Source organism: Rattus norvegicus, chromosome 15, assembly GCF_036323735.1.
Source record: "Rattus norvegicus strain BN/NHsdMcwi chromosome 15, GRCr8, whole genome shotgun sequence".
Classification (NCBI taxonomy): Eukaryota; Metazoa; Chordata; class Mammalia; order Rodentia; family Muridae; genus Rattus; species Rattus norvegicus.
This window is the reverse complement of record NC_086033.1, coordinates 58437886-58447380: the sequence shown is the minus strand read 5'-3', so window position 1 is coordinate 58447380 and position 9495 is coordinate 58437886. Positions and strand designations below refer to the sequence as shown.

Here is a 9495-nt window from a genome sequence, read left to right as displayed (position 1 = left end):
ATTGGCCCTTTCACAGGGGTCACCTAAGATCATCCAGAACATAGATATTTACATCAGGATTCATAACAGTAGCAAAATTATAGTTATAAAATAGCAATGAGGGGTTGGGGATTTAGCTCAGTGGTAGAGCGCTTGCCTAGGAAGCGCAAGGCCCTGGGTTCGGTCCCCAGCTCTGGAAAAAAAAAAAAGAAAAAAAAGAAAAAAAGAAAAAAAAGAAAAATAGCAATGAAAATAATTTTACGGTTGGTGAGTCACCACCGCATGCGTGCAGAACTCTATTGAAAGGTATCAGCCTTAGGAAAGTTAAAAAGCACTGAACTAGAGGCTCCACAAGGAACACAGCTCTGCTCAGGAAGGGGACCTCTTCCCCTATCACCTCGCCATTCCAGTTGTTCTCCAGGTCCAGGTAGCCAAAAATGCAGACAGCACTTTCCTGGAAGAATCTCACAGAAATCAATGGGAAGCCTCCCCCAGCCCCCAACAGTGTCCAGCCTTAGATCTCAAGGGTACTGCCCACCCTCTTCCTCCTCTTTCAGTGTCCCTTGCTTTGCCTCCCCCGAAGTCCTTGCCAGCAGGGACAGAAAGGTAATTGATGCCTTAAGGGATATCAAAGTGCTATTGAGCAAAACCACAGCTCCACAGCTACCCAGGTGCTTCCTGCCATGGGGAAGGAGACGAGGCTTTGGAAAACCCTAAATAACCCTGGGCAGGGATGTCAACTTGACAAATGACTCCAGAGAAATAGCCCCGTTGTTCTGCTGTGTGTGATTCATCCAGAGCCACCCTGTTGCAGGGGACCAAAGCCTTCCCTGAGTCTTGCCATTGCTCACCAGAAGACATTCCAAGGCACTTGTCTTGGTTCTCCCAGCCTCAGTCCTTTTAACCTTGCTTTCGGGTGGTTTTAATTAGTGAATCCCAGACTTGTGTCTTTTGGGTTTAAGCTGTATTCACGGGGAGACGGGAAGGAGAGGGGAAGCCCTTTCAAAGCACCCAGAGCTGCTCCTACACTGCCACTTTGAGGGCAGTCCTCAGTGCTTCTTACCCAGATGACAGTAGAGACCACACTCCTCAAGTCAGGGTCCCTTTGTCTTGTCATCCAAACATTTCTCAAATAATGTGCCCGCTTTGATACTTTTCAGTGACCAAAAGGGCCAATATAAAGGTCATGGTAGCTGGGTTTTAGCATAGATTCTTGGGACCTCAGCCAGGTGCTCAGGGCTTCCAGGTCTCTGTGAAACAATATATGTATGTGCATGTGCATATGTACATGTGTATATGTATGTGTATGTGCATACGTATATGTGTGTATGTATGTGTGTATATGTGTATATGCATGTTCATATGTATATGTGTATATATGTATGTATATGTATGTGTGTATATAGTGTGTGCATATGTATGTGTATATGTATGTGTGTATATGTATGTGTATATGCATGTGCATATGTATATGTATATATAGTATGTGTGCATATGTATGTGTGTATATGTATGTGTATGTATGTATGTGTGTATATGTGTATACATGTGTGTATATGATGTGTGTTCATGTACATGTGTGTATATAGTGTGTGCATATGTATGTGTGTATGTGTGTGTGTATATGCATGTGTATGTATACCAATCAGCCCAGTTGCCCCTCAGTACAGACTGTGAGATTCAAAGGGGTTTGCTGGGGCCACCTGAGACATAAGCCATAACAATGGAGGAACAGTATGGGGAACCCAAGGGCTCTACAGTTGTTTAGCCTACCCAGCCATGAGAGGAAACAGCAGCAGCCATACACCCAGGAAAAGGAATGTGGTCTTTCAATTAGGAAGCAGGTCTGCAGAAACTCGTTCTCATGACACCAGTGAGGACACTGAGTGGGAAGTGTGTGGCCCGGGGCCTTCGCAGAACACAGACACAACAGCACTCCAGTCCTCTTTGATCTTTTTGAACAAACTGTTCCAGCCACCAGGCTGTGACACACAGGGGAAGGCATGGGTTTATGGCGTTTTGTCATGTTTTCTTTGATTTGCTGTGAAGGGACTCAGCAGATCAGAAGGCTGTCCACCAGCAGAGGTGATGTCTACATATAAGTCATCATCACAGCACGGGATGGTACTGCTGGTCTGAAATGAGGTCCCAGGAGCATGCAGAAGGCTCAGCCAGTGTCCCTGAAGCCGCCATCTTTCATCTTCTGATTAATTTCTCATCCTGGTTTATGTGTTCTGGGTTTTAATGTCCTCAGGGCTCATCAGTGGCACCTTTGCTAATGTGAACAGAAAGCAAAGCCAATCCATTTGAAATCAAGGTCTCCTGGGTCTCACTGAGTGCTCCCCCTCACCAGAGTCGAAAGCGCTTGCAACCTTGGATTGAAAATTGAATGAAATTGCCTTTCTTTTTTTAATTCATTGAGAGACATCTGGCCGCTGAAATTAAGGGTCACAAAAGTTTTAGAAGTTGCACCTGTCTGTTTCCCTCTGGAGATCTCCTTTGGTTCTTACACACAGGTCACCAGGGCCCAATTATTGGATGCTCTTAGCACAGGCAAAGTCAGCTGCAATTCTGACCTGGCCTGCATGTTTCCCTGCCTTCCTGAAAAGTGTCTAGTTACCCTTGCACTGTTCTGGGCTAGGATTACGACAGGAGCTTTGAGCTCTGGATTCTTGCCAGACTCTAGTATCCCCCAGAAAATGGACAGGCCTTCACACTGCAGAAATAAAGAAGAAGACCAGAACATATGAAACACTCTTACCTCAAAACAGCAACACCTGCATATCTGTACACACACACACACACACACACACACACACACACACACACACACACACACACACCATGTGCCCCTTTGACACTAAAAGCTACAGATTCAAAACACAGAGTTTTGGAACTACACAGACCCAGTTTTGATCCTGATCTGTCACCTGTTAGCCATGAGCTGGACTAATTAGCCTTCTGAAAGCATGGACTTATCATTTATAAAGTGGTGGAACAGAAAGGACTAAACGACTGTGTTGCTCAAGGGCAGGAGGCGTAACACAGCAAAGCACTTTAGCAGACTCTGGCTGCTCCACGAGCTTGGTGATCGATTGATAACATTGCAACAAAAACAATAAAAGTCTCCTCTTCTATTCGGCACCTAAGCCTCCACAGAAAGTTGAAATTGACGCCACTTGGGGCTCTCCATAGAGTTCGCTAACCAGGCAGAATTATAATGCAGGTTACAACATCAATATCTGCTGTCACAGTGAATTCTGTGGCAATCTGCATTTTGGGGGTGCTCATGGGGGTGGGGGACTAGAAGTTTATCTTCATACTTTAAAGGCAGGGATAGAGAGGTCTAGAGACTGAGCACTTGATCAAGACCCCAGCTGCTTATCCCGTACATAGACTCAAGATCAGAAACTAGTTTTCATAAGTCCTGGCCTTGTGATCTTTTCCCTCAGCCATGTTTGGAGGCATTTAAATCAGCCAGTTCTTTGAGGAGACAAGAACAAAGAAAGACGGCTTTGCATGGTGTTTGATTTTAAGCAGTGTCCACAGGGAACATCAAAGGGAAACCTTTACTTGGAGAGCCTCTGCACACTTCCTGTCCTCCACTGGATATAGCTCAAACTATACTGCGTGAATCTGGGGAGACGGGACAGCCCACCTGCAGTGTACACAGCACTGAAGCAGGCCATGTTCCCTGACAGCTTGCTCCCCTCTATAGCAGGCACGGTTTTTGCTTCAGGGGCATTAGAACTTACTAACAAAAAAAGAGATAGATTCCTCGTCTTCAAAAGGAGCTCATGGTTCTCAGACACACTCTTACATAGATGCAAAAGGGGTGGGGCAAGAGAGATCTACTTGGGCACGCATCTCTATGGAACTCATGGGGTTCCCTACAGCTAACTTGCTAAAACAAGCCCAGCCTTGGTTCACACTGACTTGTGGCTTTTTGAGCCCAGAGGTTCAGAAGCTCAGCACAGCATTTGTAGCTTAAGCAGTCACCCCTCATGTCAGCTCCATGGACATAGCTTTGCTCTTGCTACACCCAAGTATAGAACAACACCCAAGCCACTACATAGCTTTGAGAACAATTCAGTGTGTAAGTTGAAGCCAATAATTTTTCTTGTCTGTACCAACTTTCCCCATCTTAAAAAGTGTTTAGAATTCGGAGATTGTTGTTTTGATCTCACTTAAGAAACTGTGCTGGGCTGGAGAGATGGCTCAGTGGTTAAGAGCACTGACAGTTCTTCCAGAGGTGCTGAGTTCAAACCCCAGCAACCACATGGTGGCTCACAACCATCTGTAATAAGACCTGATGCCCTCTTCTGGTGTGTGTGTCTGAAGACAGCTACAGTGTATTCATATAATAAGTAAATAATTCAAAAAGAAAAAAAATGTTCTGGTGAGTATTAGATATCCTGAGTTGCACAACTATCTTGCTTTTTTGTATGTTCTCCTGACAGACTAGCAGATGTCTTAACACTTAACAGACACGCCTTAAGTGACCATATGAGAAAAAGCATAGAAAGATGTAAGGTATTATCTGCTTCTTCACTCGAATCATTTTCTTAATATCAGTTATGCCACAGAGATGGCTCAGAGAGCACTGTCTAATCTTCCAGAAGACCTGGGTTCTGTTCCCAGCACCAACATGGTGGCTCAACTCCAGCTCCTAGAGTATATGACTTCTCTGGCACCCATACACTTATGCATACCCCACACAGGGACAGAAGACAGACATATACATACATATACATGACTTAAAATAACTTATACATGACTTAAAATAAAATAATTTTTTAAGAGAGAAAAGAGCAGCCAGCAGCTGGGTGGTGGTGGCAAACACCTTTAATTGCAGTACTCGGGTGGGGGACAGGGGTGGCAAAGACAAGTGGACCTCTGTGTGTTTGAGGTAAGCCTCATCTACATAGCAAGTTCCAGGACAGCCAGGGCTACACAGAAAAACCTTTTCTAGAAAGAAAGAAAGAAAGAAAGAAAGAAAGAAAGAAAGAAAGAAAGAAAGAAAGAAAGAAAGAAAGAAAGACAGAAAGACAGAAAGACAGAAAGACAGAAAGACAGAAAGACAGAAAGACAGAATAAATGGATGGATGGATGGATGGATGGATGGATGGATGGATGGATGGATGGATGGATGGGTGGATGGGTGGATGGATGGGTGGGTGGATGGATGGGTAGGTAGATGGATGGATAGATGGATGGATGGATGGATGGATGGATGGATGGATGGATGGGTAGATGGATGGATGGATGGATGGATGGATGGATGGATGGATGTGTAGATGGATGGGTGGATGGATGGATGGATGGATGGATGGATGGATGGATGGATGGGTGGATGGATGGATGGATGAGTGGAACAATTGTGTAAGATGGTTTTATTTTACTCATGTTGTTTTATATGAAGTTGACTGTGGTGTTCAGACTCAGATGTGATACCAAAACAGCGTGTTCTACCAGACCCTTTTGCTGGTTGAGCCCTTTCCCACAAACAGGCATCACAACCTCATAAGATCTCACTGAATCTCTAGCAGCAAGCCCTTCATGGAAAAAGGCCAAAGATCTTCCCAGATGTTAAACTGTGATTTATACTATCCCTAAAGCTCACAATGCATCAGAGTAAAGGCCTCTGGCTAAGGCCCCTCCCAAAACACCAGCCCAATTAAAAACCACAGATGCCTGGCCTGACTTCAATCCAAAAATCAGAAAAACCACATGTAGCAACATAGGTGAAGAGCTTATGTCTAAGTATATACATGAATTTACTGAGTCTTAAGACGTAAGGGATCCAGAGCTATGGCATATTTATCTTTCCAAAAAAAGTAAAAGCACTAAAGATCTAGAAACAGGATCCAGCTCTTGCCACCTGGGTCTTCTTGAGTACCACACATAGCCGAAATCTGATTAAACCAAGACATTATCTATATTAGCTGGTGTGGACCTGTAAACCAAGCTTTGGGGAATGTCTTCATTAGGGTTTCCATTGCTGTGAGCAGACACCATGACATCTCTTATAAAGGACAACATTTACTTGGGGCTGGCTTACAGGTTCAGAGGTTCAGTCCATTATCATCAAGGCAGGAACATGGCAGCATCCAGGCAATGAAGGTGCTAGAGGAGCTGAGAGTTCTACAGCTTGTTCTGAAGTCAAACAGGAGAAGACTGGCTCCTACGTGGCTAGGCGAAGGGTTTCAAAGCCCACCCCCACAGTGACACACTTCCTCCAACAAGGTCATGCCAATTCCAACAAGGCCACACTTCCTCATAGTGCCACTCCCTGGACCAAGCATATTCAAACCACCACAGAGACAGAAATACTGTTTGTTCAAGGCCTGCCTAGGCTACCAGGTGAGTTGAAGGCTAGTCTGTGCAAAATAAGTGAGATCTTGTCTCAAGATTAAAAATAAAGAGAGGGCAAGCAAAATGTTCCTACTAGTGCAAAAGTGGCATGCCTGTTAAGGAAGTAACTGCCTTCTGACTAAGGATTCGAGGCCTACTCTACAAAGGGGTATGGGGATTCATGCTTGGTACTGTTAACCTAGTTAAAGTCCATGACTGGGGAGGTCATAGACCTTGAGGGAGGGGACACCTACTACTGTTGTTTTGTTAAGTGTACATACAGTCAAATGCTTATGCTTGTGCCCATAAATTAGGGATGCCCTCAGTTTTGATCAGAAATGGTTCTATTGCAGTGAGTAACAGGTAACTACTGACGCAGACTCAAGGGCTGAGGTTAAGTGGCTCCCAAGAGTTTAGCCCTAAATGGGACATCAGATCCCATCTTGGGGAACACAGAAGAACACAAAACAGACTGAATGTCAAAGGCCAAGGATGGAAAGGAACATTATGAAACACTGACTTTTGGACACGACCTGAGTGTTGTGCCAGACTAGATCCATCAGCACATGGCTTGGTGGAACTCCTGGGTGCCCGCTGAGGACCTTTGAGCCATTGATGGTTGCGGAAGGAGGAGGAATCACACTCATCAGTGATGTCGCCCTGGTAAGCTGCCCTTCCTAAAGTAAATAACCCCTCATGCACGTTCATGCAAATACATGTGTGCATACCAAAGACAAAAGGAGGAGGAAGACTTGCTGTGAAGGAGTGACTCATCATGATGGGGACGGGATAAGAGAGATGGGGGTGGGGAGGTGCATTGGACATTATATAAACCTGTGAAAGAAGAAATAATATTAGATGAAATTAAGATAAATAGGTTGAAAATATAGCTTATTAGTAAAGTGTTTGTCTAGCTTGCACAAAGCCCTAAGTTCGAGGTTTAATGTTGATGAAGGAGAATAATTGAGAATACATTTTCGCATATCCTCTTGATGAACACTCAACTGACCAAGGATGTTTCATTTGTGTTTTACGGAGAAATAGCAGCCAATGCAGCCTGGGTTATCAGGAAGATCAGATCTCCTCTGAGAGGCCCGAGTTCAGATTCTGACAGCATGACTTTGAATAAATTACCTATGTAACCTGAACATCAGCTTCTTTCTCTGTCCAATAGGGGCAAAGAAAATAGTGCTTTTAAAAGTTACAGGGAGTCCCTGCCAGCTCCCAGGGGCCTGCCTGTTTCATCCATAAAGCTCGATAAAGCGGACAGCAACAGGAAGAAGCGTTCCTCTAACTGCAACTGTGACCTTTGCTCTTCTGAAGACACACCCTTGACTTGAGCAAACACTTGGCTTCCTCTCCCAGTGTTAGTATGTATAAGAGATGAGCTGCCAATATTTCTCAGTCTCGTCTGAACAATTTTTCAGTAGAGAAAAAAATGTGTATAAAACAAATTTGCTGTATTCATTTGTCCCACAGCTTTCAATGGTCCAAACTAAACATTCCTATTTAATGCAGGGTTTTCTTTCCCAACAACTTGGGACACTGATAGGACACACACACCACGCACGCGCGCACACACATACACAGAGAGAGAGAGAGAGGAGAGAGAGAGAGGAGAGAGAGAGAGAGAGAGAGAGAGAGAGAGAGAGAGAGAGAGAGAGAAGAGACTTGCTTACCTCAGCAATTCATTTCTCATTTTGGTTTGGGCCACAGCCAGTTGGTAAAAGGTTTCAGCGTGTGTTTACAGCCTCTTTGTTCTCAGGCATTTCTGGGGCCTCCTGGCAGCTCTTTGGTCTGCAGTAAAGCCTTCCAGGATTGCAAAGTCCAGACAGATCTCAGGCTTTGACCACTGCCTTGGGCTGACAGAAAACAGCTGGAAGCTGTTCTCCTAACCCGAGCTTATGCCCAGATCTCTAGACAGACTTGAGGCAGGAACTGAGCCTCCGGCCCCAGGAGCTAGCTTTACTGGGGCAGTTTAACCATCACTTCGCTCTATCTTCCGGATCCTAACTCCCATTTTACTCAACATTTGCCTCTCTATTCTCCTAATCTCCAACCAGATGTCAGAGGACCGTAGGTTGGGCCATCATATCTGCCTTTTCAGTAATGACGCTGCGTATCCCAACTTCCAGGAGGCCCAGGGACCTCTTTCTAGACGCATCCCCTGAGCATGCCGCACCAGCCGGAGCCTGCAGTTCTGATCCCAGTTAAGGGTCCGACTGGGATTGAACTTAAGTTACAACCTGTTCCCCAAGTCAGGTTCAGTCACCCACCCTGAATAAACCGACTGAAAGAACTGAATTAATAATTAAGACTCAACAGGGGGACTTCCTCCAGAGGGCGACGATTAAAGTTTAAACAGAGAGTTAGGGATATTCTCACCTAAGCAGTCAGGTCAAGGTGTGGTCCTATCACCACTGACCCACCCTTGTCTAAGCCTCCACTTCATCCTGTGAGGTGATCTGACCAGTTGTTAAAATTGTATGAAATCTCTTTTTTTCACAGCTGAACTTTTCCTTCCAGTATGAGGTTCCTGGGGAAATTCTCGTTTATTTGGGGCCCATGGTTTTTTAGTAGTCTGAGAGATTGAGAGACACTATGTTTCTTTAGAAATTTTTCAGTTGCATTTCTTGTTAGCATTCTGCCTAAGCTCCACCCCCACAGTTACCTGGCAACAGCCAGCTATGCTCCACCCCCACAGTTACCTGGCAACAGCCAGGTATGCCTGACACTATAAAAGGGGCTATTTGCCCCCTCCTCTCTCTCCTCTCCTCTTGCTCTTACTCTCTTGCTCTCTTCCCCTTCCCACTTTGTCCTTCTCTCCCCATTCCCCTCCCCTCTTCTTTCTACATGCTCATGGCCGACCTCTCCTCCTCCCCTCCTTCTCCCCTCCCCTCCTTCTCCCCTCCCCTCCCCTCTCCTCCTCCTCCTTCTCTCTCTCTCTCTCTCTCTCTCTCTCTCTCTCTCTCTCTCTCTCTCTCTCTCTCTCTCTCTCTCTCTCTCTGCCCTACTGCCCTCTTAACTCCCCTCCCCGTGCCCTGAATAAACTCTATTCTATACTATACTGTACTGTGGCTGGTCCCTCAAGGGGAAGGGATGTCTCGGCATGGGCCCGCTGAGGCACCCCCTTTCCCCAGACCTCCATAGAACATAATCCCC

At 45.5% G+C, this 9495-nt stretch overlaps 1 long non-coding RNA gene across 1 annotated transcript; it reads right to left on the bottom strand.

Moving 5' to 3' along the window:
• Positions 1-928: 928 nt before the first annotated feature.
• Positions 929-8400, bottom strand: LOC134482156 (uncharacterized). The gene is made up of 2 exons (XR_010058215.1): positions 8013-8400; positions 929-2254 (listed from the first exon to the last, which is right to left on the bottom strand). It is a non-coding gene; the product is annotated as an uncharacterized LOC134482156 (long non-coding RNA).
• Between the last annotated feature and the right edge of the window lie 1095 nt (positions 8401-9495).